General features: G+C 38.1%; 1 non-coding gene across 1 annotated transcript; it reads left to right on the forward strand.

Moving 5' to 3' along the window:
- The first annotated feature begins 305 nt into the window (after positions 1-305).
- LOC148571015 (small nucleolar RNA R71) lies at positions 306-409 on the forward strand. The gene has a single exon (XR_015908422.1). It is a non-coding gene; the product is annotated as a small nucleolar RNA R71 (small nucleolar RNA).
- The last annotated feature ends 13,334 nt before the right edge of the window (positions 410-13,743 follow it).

The following is a 13,743-nucleotide window of genomic DNA, read 5'->3' on the forward strand; positions in this document are numbered from 1 at the left end:
CTTGCATTCCATGCAGATTCTGAGAAATCATATTGACTTGCTGAGTCAATATTTTGTTCTGAGCCAATATGGCATTCAGAGTATCAACTTCAAGAACTCCCTTCTTCACAGGCGTCCCATTGCTTACAGGATTCCTTTCAGAAGTGTACATGAACTGGTTATTAGCAACCATGTCAATGAGTTCTTGAGCTTCTGCAGGCGTTTTCTTTAGGTGAATGGATCCACCTGCAGAGGTATCCAATGACATCTTAGATAACTCAGACAGACCATCATAGAATATATCCAGGATGGTCCATTCTGAGAGCATGTCAGAAGGACACTTTTTGGTCAACTGTTTGTATCTTTCCCAAGCTTCATAGAGGGATTCACCTTCTTTCTGTCTGAAGGTTTGAACATCAGCTCTAAGCTTGCTCAGCTTTTGAGGAGGAAAGTACTTGGCTAAGAAAGCCATGACCAGCTTATCCCAAGAGTTCAGGCTGTCCTTGGGTTGAGAATCTAACCATAATCTAGCTCTGTCTCCTACAGCAAAAGGGAAAAGCATGAGCCTGTAGACTTCAGGATCTACTCCATTAGTCTTAACAGTATCACATATCTGCAAGAATTAAGTTAAGAACTGAAAAGGATCTTCAGATGGAAGTCCATGAAACTTGCAGTTCTGCTGCATCAGAGAAACTAACTGAGGTTTCAGCTCAAAGTTGTTTGCTCCAATGGCAGGAATGGAGATGCTTCTTCCATGTAAATTGGAATTAGGTGTCCTTACATTATTATTATTTTCGGCTGCCATCTTCTCTTCCTGTTCGAAAATTTCTGAAAGGTTATCTCTGGATTGTTGTATTTTAGCTTCTCTTAATTTTCTCTTCAGAGTCCTTTCAGGTTCTGGATCTGCTTCCACAAGAATGTTCTTATCCTTGCTCCTGCTCATATGACAAAGAAGAAGGCACAGAAAAATAATAATAATAATAGAGATCCTTTATACCACAGTATAGGGATCCCTTTGTGAGTGGAAGAAAAGAGGGGGGACAAAGAATGTGATGTAAAGGAAGAAGCACAACTGTACGGATGGAAGAGATGTGAGATGAGATGTTAGGATATGAATGAATAAATAGAATAGGATGGGGGAGGGATAATTTTCGAAAATTATTTTGAAAAAGAGTTAGTGATTTTTGAAAAATGGTTTTTGAAAAATGTTAGTAATTTTTTTTTTTTGAAATCAAAAATAAAAAATAAAAATAATTAGTTAATAAAAAAGAAATTTTTGAAAAAGTGGGGAGATATTTTCGAAAATTTGAGAGAGAGAGAGTTAGTTAGGTAGTTTTAAAAAAGTTAAGAAACAAACAAAAAGTTAGTTAGTTAGTTGAAACAAATTTTGAAAAGATAAGAAGTTAGGAAGTTAGAAAAGATATTTTGAAAAGATATTTTTGAAAAAGATAAGATAAGAAGATATTTTTGAAAAGATATGATAGAAATTAGTTTTGAAAAAGATTTGACTTTTAAAATCTCAATTAATGACTTGATTCATAAGAAATCACAAGATATGATTCTAGAACTTAAAGTTTGAATCTTTCTTAACAAGTAAGTAACAAACTTCAAATTTTTTTTTTGAATCAAAACATTAATTGTTTATGTTATTTTCGAAAATTTAATACAAAAATAAGAAAAAGATTTTTGAAAAATATTTTTGGAATTTTCGAAAATAACTAAGAATTTTGAAAAAGATTTGATTTTTGAAAAAGATTTTGAAAAAGATAAGATTTTCAAATTGAAAATTTGATTTGACTCATAAGGAAACAACTTGATTTTAAAAATTTTTGAAAGAGTCAATCCAAATTTTCGAATTTGATGAGAGAAAAAGGGAAAGATATTTTTTTGATTTTTGAAATTTTTATGAAAAACATGAAAATTATGCAATGCATGAAATTTTTAGATCAAAACAATGAATGCATGCAAGAATGCTATGAATGTCAAGATGAACACCAAGAACACTATGAATGTCAAGATGAACATCAAGAACATATTTTTGAAAAATTTTTAATGCAAAGAAAACATGCAAGACACCAAACTTAGAAATCTTTCATGTTTAGACTCTAAGAAACGAAAAATGCATATGAAAAACAATAAAAGACACAAAACAAAAAATCATCAAGATCAAACAAGAAGACTTACCAAGAACAACTTGAAGATCATGAAGAACACTATGAATGCATGATATTTTCGAACAAATGCAAGATGCATATGCAATTGACACCAAACTTATAACATGACTCAAGACTCAAACAAGAACACAAAAATATTTTTGATTTTTATGATTTTCTAATTTTTTTGGATTTTTATTTTATATTTTTTGAAAATTAAAAGGAAAAATGAGGATTCCAAAATTTTTAATATGAATTCCAGGAATCTTGCCATGTTAGTCTAAAGCTTCAGTCCAGGAATTAGACATGGCTCACTAGCCAGCCAAGCTTTCAAAGAAAGCTCCAGTCCAAAACACTAGACATGGCCAATGGCCAGCCAAGCTTTAGCATGTAAATCAGAAACAGTAGCAGGTGGATTAACTCCAACTAGCTTGCTCTTGATAACAAATTGCTGCCTCAGTCCAAATAAATTTAGACATGGCTTTACAGCCAGCCAGGCTTCAACATATAATTACATGGGCTGGAGTGATTAGTTGAATACCAATCCCAAAGTAGTTTGGGTATGGCTTTACAGCCAGATATGATTCAACATATTTCATGAAACACTAGAATTCATTCTTAAAAATCTTGAATAAAATTTTTGAAAACATTTTTTATTTTTTTTCGAAAATAGATGAGAAAATTTTAGAAATATTTTTGAAAAATTTTTGAAAAGAAAACGAAAAGAAAATTACCTAATCTGAGCAACAAGATGAGCCGTCAGTTGTCCAAACTCAAACAATCCCCGGCAACGGCGCCAAAAACTTGGTGCTGTTGCCGGATCAAAAGGGAATCTGGCACTGATGTTACCGGACCAAAAGCTTGCCGAAGACTCAAACAATCCCCGGCAACGGCGCCAAAAACTTGGTGCACGAAATTGTGATCTCCAGGCTCGAACAAATCCTGGTACTGGCTCCAAAGCTTGGTGCTCTGATCTTAATTCATAATTGTCACAACTTCGATACAACTAACCAGCAAGTGCACTGGGTCGTCCAAGTAATACCTTACGTGAGTAAGGGTCGAATCCCACGGAGATTGTTGGTATGAAGCAAGCTATGGTCACCTTGTAAATCTCAGTCAGGCGGATATAAAATAATCATGGAGTTTTCGAATAATAAATAATAGAATAGGGATAGAGATACTTATGTAATTCATTGGTGAGAATTTCAGATAAGCGAATGGAGATGCTTTTCGTTCATCTGAACCTCTGCTTTCCTGCTATCTTCATCCAGTCAGTCTTACTCCTTTCCATGGCTGGCTTTATGTGATACATCACCACTGTCAATGGCTACTTTCGGTCATCTCTCGGGACAATGATCCAATGCCCTGTCACGGCACGGCTAATTGTTTGGAGGCATCACCCTTGCCAATGGCTTCATCTTATCCTCTCAGTGAATAATATGCTCACGCACCCTGTCACGACACGGCTATTCATCTGTCGGTTCTCGATCATGCTGGAATAGGATTTACTATCCTTTTGCGTCTGTCACTAACGCCCTGCAATCGCGAGTTAGGAGCTCGTCACAGTCATTCAATCATAGAATCCTACTCGGAATACCACAGACAAGGTTTAGACCTTCCGGATTCTCTTGAATGCCGCCATCATTCTAGCTTACGCCACGAAGATTCTGGTTAGGAGATCTAAGAGATATTCATTCTAGCTTAATTCATGTAGAACAGAAGTGTTTGTCAGGCACGCGTTCATAAGGGAGAAGGATGATGAGCATCACACATAATCATCACCTTCATCACATTCTTGGGTGCGAATGGATATCTTAGAAGAGAAATAGGAAGAATTGAATAGAAAACAGTAGTACTTGCATTAATCTTTGAGGAACAGCAGAGCTCCACACCTTAATCTATGGAGTGTAGAAACTCTACCGTTAAAAATACATAAGTGAAGGTTCAGGCATGGCCGAGATGGCCAGCCCCCTAAAACGTGATCAATAGTCTCCTAAGATGAACAATGGATTAAAACTGAGACCAAAGATGGTCAAAAAGACTAGTAAAAGGTCCTATTTATAATAAACTAGTCACTAGGGTTTACATGAGTAAGTAATTGATGCATAAATCCACTTCCGGGGCCCACTTGGTGTGTGTTTGGGCTGAGCTTAAGTGTTGCACGTGCAGAGGCCATTTGTGGAGTTGAACGCCAGTTTCTGTGCTAGTTTGGGCGTTCAACTCTGGTTTTGGATTCTTTTCTGGCGCTGGACGCCAGATTTGGGCAGAAGGCTGGCGTTGAACGCCAGTTTACGTCGTCAATTCTTGGCCAAAGTATAGACTATTATATATTGCTGGAAAGCCCTGGATGTCTACTTTCCAACGCAATTGGAAGCGCGCCATTTCAAGTTCTGTAGCTCCAGAAAATCCACTTTGAGTGCAGGGAGGTCAGAATCCAACAGCATCAGCAGTCCTTTTTCAACCTCTGAATCTGATTTCTGCTCAAGTCCCTCAATTTCAGCCAGAAAATACCTGAAATCACAGAAAAACACACAAACTCATAGTAAAGTCCAGAAATGTAAATTTAACATGAAAACTAATGAAAACATCCCTAAAAGTGACTAGATCCTACTAAAAGCATACTAAAAACAATGTCAAAAAGCGTATAAATTATCCGCTCATCAATTAACTAGAAATGTTTGACTTTCTCTAATGGAAGATAACTCACACCTTCCAACATTTGGGATGACGAAATAAGATAAATTCTTGTTAAGTATTGTTATGTTTAATGACTAGGATAGAAAGCCTATGATCTCAAACCTTGCCATGAATGTCTCTCTTTATTACTTGCTTTCTTTAGTTACTTGCTTGATTCATTCTTCTTGTCATTTAATTCTTGCACCTTTACTTTCTTGCCCCTTATTAATCAAACCCCCTTGTCCCCTTCATAGCCAATAATTGACCACTTCATTGCAATTTCTTGTGAGACGACCTGGAGTCTAAATACTTCGGTTAATTTTTATTTGGGGTTTGTACATGTGACAACACCATATTTTAATTTGATGTGAGAGTTTTTTGTTGGTTTGGAGCTATGCTTACAACGAAGTAATTCCTTTCTTTAGGAAGAAAATCTAGACCGACAACAAATTCTCAACTATCAACAAACATAGACAGACTGCAGGGTAGGTGAGTAGAAGTTGGAGTAGAATTCAACTACCCATGATAGGTTGGCCTCCCGCAGCTGCCTCCTTAAGAATCCCCACTGTCTCCTTTCAATGCGGGGCTCTACAAAATCAGCAAAGTATGTTGGAAGAATGAGTAGGTGTTTATTATTGTAGTTTCTCTCAGCTAGGATAGGGAACATCTGCTCACAGTAACGGTTAGTGAACCGAGCAGAGTCCCTAGCAGGAAATGCCCTTTCTGCCTAATCAACTTTGATTGTCCGCTTCACTCGCTTCGTGGGTGGCTTAATGCTTGTAGTGGGTTGCGCCTTAGCCGCCGCTCTTTTAGTGCCCTTCCTTGCCGGTGTCTTGTCAGTAGCCTTCTCTTTTCCTTTCTTGGTACACATCCTAAGGAAGAAAGAAAGAGAAATAATGTTAAATATAGATAGCTAAAAACCAGAAGGAAGAAATTCCAAGTGATAATAAATGCCAAAGAAAAAGGAATGTCTTATACATGGTAGCTACAACATGCATGGAAGACATTAATTAAAATCATGAAGGCAATTCATAACAATTATATGCAAGAAGGTTAAAAGCATGCAAGTAATAGGCATGAGAAGCATAACTCAAGCATCAATTATTAAATGGACCAAATTAATGAGCATTTGTATGATGACAATTGTGAATGATATACTCAATACATGTGGATTGCAAGAGTTGTGAAAAAGAGGCATTAAAGTGTAAGAATAAAATAGAAAAGAAGTCCAAATGCTATAAAAGCTTTTTCACAAACACTTAGTGTGCAAGTTAAAATAGAAATTAAAATAATTAATCCAAATATATATGAGACCCAAAATAAAATGTCAATTGTCAAATTACTCCTCATAATATCCACAAGCTCAAATATAATTAAGTATTCACCCAAATAAAGCTCCAACATCAACATAAAAATCAAGATAAAAGAATAAGAAAGAAGGTATAATTAACTAATCTAATTAAAAATAAATAAAACAAACAAATGCAATAAAGAAAAGAAGAAGGAAAGAGTAGGAGAGAGGAAGAAGAGAAACCTTTAGAAGAAAATGAAAATAGAATGTTGAGTGGAAGTAAGAATGAGAGAAGAGAAGTGAGAATAGAAGAGAAAAAGAAAAGGAAATTGTAATTGCCAGCGTTGGTGGCTCTGGTGGTAGTTCGCCAGTGGTGGTGGAAGAAGGGAAGAAGAAAGAAGTAAGAAGTAAGGAGTAAGAATAGGGAAAGAATGAAGAAGAAGAAAGAAAGAAGAATTAGGATTGAAAGAGAAGTAGGATTTGGAAAGGGGAAATAAGTAAAACTGGCGGCGTGCTGATTAGGTGATGCGGCGCATGCGACGCGCACGCGCACCCCATGCGTACGCATGGTTGCGCAAAAGTGGAGGTGACGCGCAAGCGTGAGGTACGCGTACGCGTGACCTTGGTTGTGCTATTCGCGCAATTCCAGCCTCGCACATGCACAACTCTCTATTCGATTGTACTCGGGCCAAAATTGCATGCGACGCGTGCGCGTCAGGCACACACACGCGTGGATGGCCATAAAGTGAAAGTGACGCATATGCGTGGGTGAATTTTTGCCTCCAGCATACTTCTGGCGTCAGACCATCACAACTCTCTATCAAAACACATATTTACGCCGATTTCCAGGGCCACACATGCATGTCTTAGACGCTTACGCGTGGGTTGCCAAAACCGCAGGTGACGCGCATGTGTTAGGTACGCATACGCGTGAGCTTGCTTGTGCGCAAGGCACGCTTCCTACACAGCTCCCACATAACTCTCTGTTTAATCCTAAAGGGTTGCACATTCACGCATGACGCGTACGTGTCATAGACGCTTGCGTGTCGAACACCATTTTTTTTAATATGCAGAAAAAAGGTAATTATGCAGAACTGAACACTGATAAAAATAACATAGAACTAATAATAAAAATGAAAGATCATACCATGGTGGGTTGTCTCCCACCTAGCACTTTTCTTTAACATCTTTAAGTTGGACAGTCCACAAACTCAATCTTCTTTTGTTGGTGGATCCTCCAAGAGGAAGATCTCCAGTTCCTTGTTGTTCTTCATCTTCTCACCATGATATAGCTTCAAGCGGTGGCCATTGACTTTGATGAATTTGGAGCTTGAAGGATGACTCAGGTGAAAGACTCCGTATGGTTCTGCCTTCTCTACTCTATAGGGTCCTTCCCACCTTGATCGCAGCTTGCTTGGCATAAGCCTCAACCTTGAGTTGTAGACCAGGACTAACTCCCCCAGTCTAAACTCTCTTCTCTTGATATTCTTGTCATGCACAGCCTTCACCCTCACTTTGTATAACGTAGAGTTCTCATATGCTTCGAGTTGAAGGTTCTCTAATTCCTGTAGTTGCAACTTCCTTTCAGCGCCGGCTCTCTCCAATCCCATGTTGCATTCTCGTACCACCCAGAAATCTTTGTACTCCACCTCCACTGGGAGGTGACAAGCCTTTCTATAAACTAGGCGGAAGGGACTCATTCCGATTGGTGTCTTGTATGCTGTCCGATATGCCCAAAGCGCATCTGCAAGCCTGGTACTCCAGTCTCTTCTATGAGGCTTGATAATCTTCTCCAGGATACGCTATATCTCTCTGTTAGACACCTCGGCTTGTCCATTGGTCTGAGGATGGTAAGCCGTCGCCACCTTGTGAACAATGCAATGTTTCTTTAGTAGACTTGTCAATCTCCTGTTACAAGAAAGAGTGCCTTGATCACACACGATTGCTCGTGGTGATCCAAAGCGACAGATAATATTGTTTCGAACAAAAGAGACAACAACGTTAGCATCATTAGTATGGGTAGGAATTGCTTCCACCCATTTAGAAACATAATCAACAGCTAACAAGATGTATAAGAAACCACTAGAGTTTGGAAATGGACCCATGAATTCAATACCCCAAACATAAAAAATTTCACAAAACAACATAAGTTGTTGGGGTATCTCATCCCTCTTGGATATATTCCCAAACCTTTGGCATGTGGAGCAGGATTCACAGAAAGCAGTTGCATCCTTAAATAGTGTGGGCCACCAAAATCCACAATCCAAAATTTTTCTAGCAGTTCTTTGAGGACCAAAATGTCCACCACTTTCAAAAGAGTGGCAGGCCTCTAAAATTGACTGAAATTTTGATTGTGGCACACACCTTCTAATTATTTGGTCAGCACCACATCTCCATAAATATGGGTCATTCTATATATAATATTTAGACTCGCTTTTAAGCTTGTCCCTTTGATGCTTAGTAAAATTAGGAGGAAAGGTACGACTAACCAAATAATTAGCTATAGGTGTATACCAAGGAACCACCTCAGATATTGCGTGCAAGCTATCAAATGGAAAAGCATCATTAATAGGAGTGGAGTCATTCTTAATGTGCTCTAGGCGACTCAAGTGGTCCGCCATTAAATTTTGGGAACCACTCCTATCTTTGATTTCTAAATCAAATTCTTGCAGCAACAATATCCAACGTATTAACCTTGGTTTGAACTCCTTTTTAGCTAATAAATATTTTAGAGCTGCATGGTCTGAGTATACTACTACCTTAGTACCAAGTAAGTAGGCTCGGAATTTATCCAGAGCAAAAATAATAGCCAGAAGCTCTTTTTCAGTGGTAGTATAATTAGACTGAACATCGTCTAAGGTCTTAGAAGCATAAGCAATTATATAAGGGTCTTTACCTTCGCATTGAGCCAGCGCCACTCCTACTGCATAGTCAGAGGCGTCACACATTATCTCAAATGGCTGGCTCCAGTCTGGCCCTCTCACAATCGGAGCTTGAGTCAAGGCAATCTTCAGCTTATCAAACGCTTCCATACAGTCCTCAGTCAGCTCGAACTCAACATCCTTCTGCAGCAATCGAGATAAAAGTAGTGCTACCTTATTGAAGTCCTTGATAAATCGCCGGTAGAAACCTGCATGACCAAGAAACAAACGGACTTCCCTCACGGAGGAGGGGTAAGGTAAACCAGAAATAAGATCTACCTTTGCTGGATCAACTAAAATACCAGTATTTGAAACAACATGTCCTAGAACAATACCTTGTTTTACCATAAAATAAAATTTTTCAAAATTCAATACAAGGTTTGAACTAACACACCTGTCTAATACTCTAGCTAAACTATCCAAGAAAAGGTTAAATGAATCACCATACACACTAAAGTCATCCATGAAAACTTCCATATAGTTCTCAAGAAAATCTGTGAAAATGCTCATCATGCATCTTTGAAACGTAGCCGGTGCATTACATAAGCCAAAAGGCATTCTCTTATATGCATACGTTCCAAAGGGACATATAAAAGTTGTTTTCTCCTGATCTTCAGGAGCTATATGAATTTGAAAATAGCAGTGTAACCATCCAGAAAATAGTAGTGTGATTTACCAGATAGGCGATCAAGCATTTGATCGATGAACGGTAACGGGTAGTGATCCTTGAGAGTAGCCTGGTTGAGACGCCTATAATCAAAGCACACCCTTGATAGTGGATGGATTCGTTGTTGATCTAGAATTTCAAAACATAAAATTCCATCATTGAAAGTATAGTCTAAATCAACAATTAATCCCCAATCAAATGTTTAATCCAAAGGATGTGTCACAATTCAAAACCAATTCAATTCCGGGAGTTTCAATTCCCGGGTCGTCTCCCAATGACGCTTGAGACCAATGAGTGTGCAATCTTGGTTGTGAGGATCATGGGGTTTTTAATAAAGGGATAAACATATAAAGCAATGAAAGAACAAGAAAAATTGTAATAGATGAACTAATAAAGGAATCAATGAAGTAACTATGCAATATATACAAGTAAAGTATAGAGGGAACTAATGTAAATGTGAATAAAGAAAATTAAGCATAAAAGGCATCTTGACTTGGAGTGAGCTAAGGGTCCTTTCCTTGTTGGAACCACAACTATGACAACTAGAATGGATTAATCTCACTTGATCAACCTCACATCGGAGAGTAAGTTAAATGAGCATAAGTGTTCTTAACCCACAAATCCTAAATTGCTTGCTAATCAGCTTAGCAAAAACATAGCGTTAGTGGGAACAAGAATAATTAACAATCCAAAATTGACACTAAATGTTGGACATTCCAACTCTAGGAACCCAATAACTCACTTTTCCCAAGCCAAGAGATAGAAAACTAGGTTGGCAAAAACCAAATGTAACAAATGATCTCAATCAACAATAAAGACTCAAGAAAGCACGTAATAATCATCAAATATCAAATTTATCAACAAGAAATAGAAATTACAAGAGAGAAGTGAAATTGAACTATAACTTGAATTATAAGAAAGAGTAAGAACAATGTAACTATAAAGAGTAATGACAAAGAGATACTTACAATGGAAATTAGCAAAATCCAAGATCAAAATTGAAATGGCACTTGAATGTAAAAACCCTAGTATAAACCCTAGTAGAGAAGATGATGAAAAACTTAAAGAAAAACTACACTAAAAGGCTATCTACTACAACTCCTAAGCTACACTAATGTTATGCTACGGTATGGTCTTCATTCTCCCTTCCTTATGAGCTAAATGGCTTCAGAAATGGGCCTCAAATCCATCAAAACCGCGAGTCATGTCATATTTTAATGAAGGCATGTGCGTCCACCTGTGCGGACGCACAGATGTGTGTGTTCGCACACTCTGTGAAAAATCTCGACCCGTGTGTACGCACAGGAAGTTGTGCGCATGCACACTAGGCGATGCTTGATTGGAACGCGCGATGCGGCTCACGTGCACGCGTGGCTCTGATCTGGTGGCTGTGCGTACGCACGCATGTCTGTGCGTCCGCACACTAGGCTGAGCTCTTCTGCTTTGATTCTTCATGCTTCCTCTCTTTGAATGCTCTTCTTTCATTTTCTCGAAGCCATTCCTGCCTTATACCTCTGAAATCACTCATAGATAATATCAAGGCATCGAATGGAAGGTAAATGGAATAAAATTAATCAAATTAGGCACAAAAGAGCATGTTTTCATAATCAAGCACAAATTTGGAGGCAAGTTCAAATGCATGCTATTTAGTGGAATAAGTGCAAGTTTATATGATGAAATCCATTCAATATCAACCAAAAATCATCATCAAATATGGACTCATCAATTCTCTCACACTTAAACACTAGCATGTCCTCATGCTAAGCACTCAAAGGAGATAGATGAAAGGAAAACAATTTATTCTATGTACTACCTAAATGCATGCAATTAACCTAAAGGTTACTACCAATATGTACTATGCAAAGAGTTGGTAAAACAAACCATGAAATTCCAATCCATCACAAGAAGGCTTTGGGGCAAATGCAAAGAGTTTATGCACTAAAATATTATCCAAGGAATTGAATTGAACTTTTCAAGACTAATCAACAAACAACTTGCAAGAACATACAACATGAGATGCAAGAACATTAAATTGAGTGATCGAACCCCTCACTGGATGTGTATTCACTCAATTCGCTCAATGTTTAGGGTTTTAATCACTCAATTCTCCTTTTTTTATGCTTGTCAAAGATTTGCACTTCATCCAACAATCAACTACTATTTGATGCATGAAAGACAAATATCATGAGGTCTTTTGAGGGTTATAATGGGGCCAGGGTTTAGGTAGGATAAATATGGTTAAGTGGACTTAAAGAATTAGTTCCTTGATTAGCTTAAGTGTCCACCTAATCCTATATCACCTATATACTCATTAAGAATGCAACCAAGCTACCCAAATTCTTCCTATCTCACCTTACTCATGCACTTTCTTTTCAAAACATGAACATATGCATCCTTTATTTCAACTTTTTATTTCACTTCCTATTATGCACAGTTTTTTTTTTTTTTAATTATTTCTTGCCTTTGTTAGCACAAGAGATGCATATGACCTAAGACAAAGAATACATGAGCATTTTTTTAACTGCCAATTTTTCACAATGAGTTCCACGCCTTATCACCAATGCTTCCTAACAATGCCACCCCCCACACTTAGAATATACGCACTAATCCACCCAAGCTAATCAAAGACTAATTCAAGGATATCAATGGTTTTTCGCTTAAAGGGAAGTAATGTGCTAAAATTAGGACAAAAGGGAATTACAGGCTCAACAGGGGTTCACAATGGTGAGTACAAGGGTTGGCCATATAGGTTGGTGAGTTTAACATAAAAAATAGCCTCAATCATGCTAAATGCATCCAAACAACAAATACAGGATATAAGGAATCATGCAAATCAATGATCACAATAAAAAAAAAGAGTGAAATCACACCAGAACAAACATTATGGTTGAAAAATGCAACCATCTATCAAGGCTCAAATCTTACAAGGTATGTTGTTCTAGCTCTTTTCAATGTTCCACAAATAGAAAATTTCAAGCAAGTTGGAAAACACAAAATTTTTCTTCAATTCAACCGATGGTGTGCCCAAAGAAAAATTTCATGGCAATTTCTTGGTGTTTCACCAAAACTTATTCATTCTAACATGCAACATGCAAACATTAACTACCACATAACTATGAACTATGAAGAGATATGTACAAACAAACCAACTAAGATGCAATAAAGATAAAGCTACTAAAACTGAATAAAAAGAACAAAATGAGTATTGCAAAGTGTTTTGAGAAAAGAAATTTTTACCCCCACGCGAAGTCGATCCTCCCTCACACTTAGTTCGTGCACGGTCCTCCATGCTTGCTTAGGATCCGGGAGAATGAGAACTTCGGGGCCACCTTCAGCTGCTGGTGTCGGGAATGGGTTGGTCACCTTCATCATACTCCTCCCCAACTAGCTCGGATGAAGCCTCAGGAATTAGGCCGGGGTCTCTTCCTTCTAGCTTTGCCGCTATCCACTCAAAATGCTTGTGCTCCAAATGCTCTATGCGGTGGATATTGTGCAAGATGTCTCGGAATAGATCCGGAAGAGATTGGAGAATCGGTAAAGGAGTCGATGAGCTTAGTAGACTTGATGGTGGTGCTACGGGTGCCTTCCTCTTCGAGGGTGTCTTATCTGATGATCCATCCAATTCTCCCCTCGAAATGAACTTGTTGCCTCTTGGAAACTCGAACATTATATCCATTGGTTGCCTCTCTACCCCTGCTGCGTTTGCTAAGCGCATCACCATCAACAGAAATGGAATGTTGATGTTCTTCTTCTCAACCAATTTCCAAATCGATTTGCGTAATAAAGGTGCCATGGCTATATGCTTCCCTTCCATAATAGCTCACAGTAGCAAAGCAGTTTGAAATCTCACATGGGTAGTGTGGGTGCTCGAGATGATGTAGTCCGCCACAATCTAATGCCATATACGAGCTTCGGTATTCAAATCAGAGTATGCAATACTGGTGGGAACAGAATTTCTCTCTTTGCTATACTCCCAAGATGCACCAGGACGGCCTATTCTCTCAAGAATGGGAGTTAGAGATATTCTTCCTTTGAACACATCCACCTTTATCTTGA

The sequence above is a fragment of the Arachis ipaensis genome, chromosome B3, assembly GCF_059453495.1.
Source record: "Arachis ipaensis isolate K30076 ecotype BB chromosome B3, ASM5945349v1, whole genome shotgun sequence".
Lineage (NCBI taxonomy): Eukaryota > Viridiplantae > Streptophyta > Magnoliopsida > Fabales > Fabaceae > Arachis > Arachis ipaensis.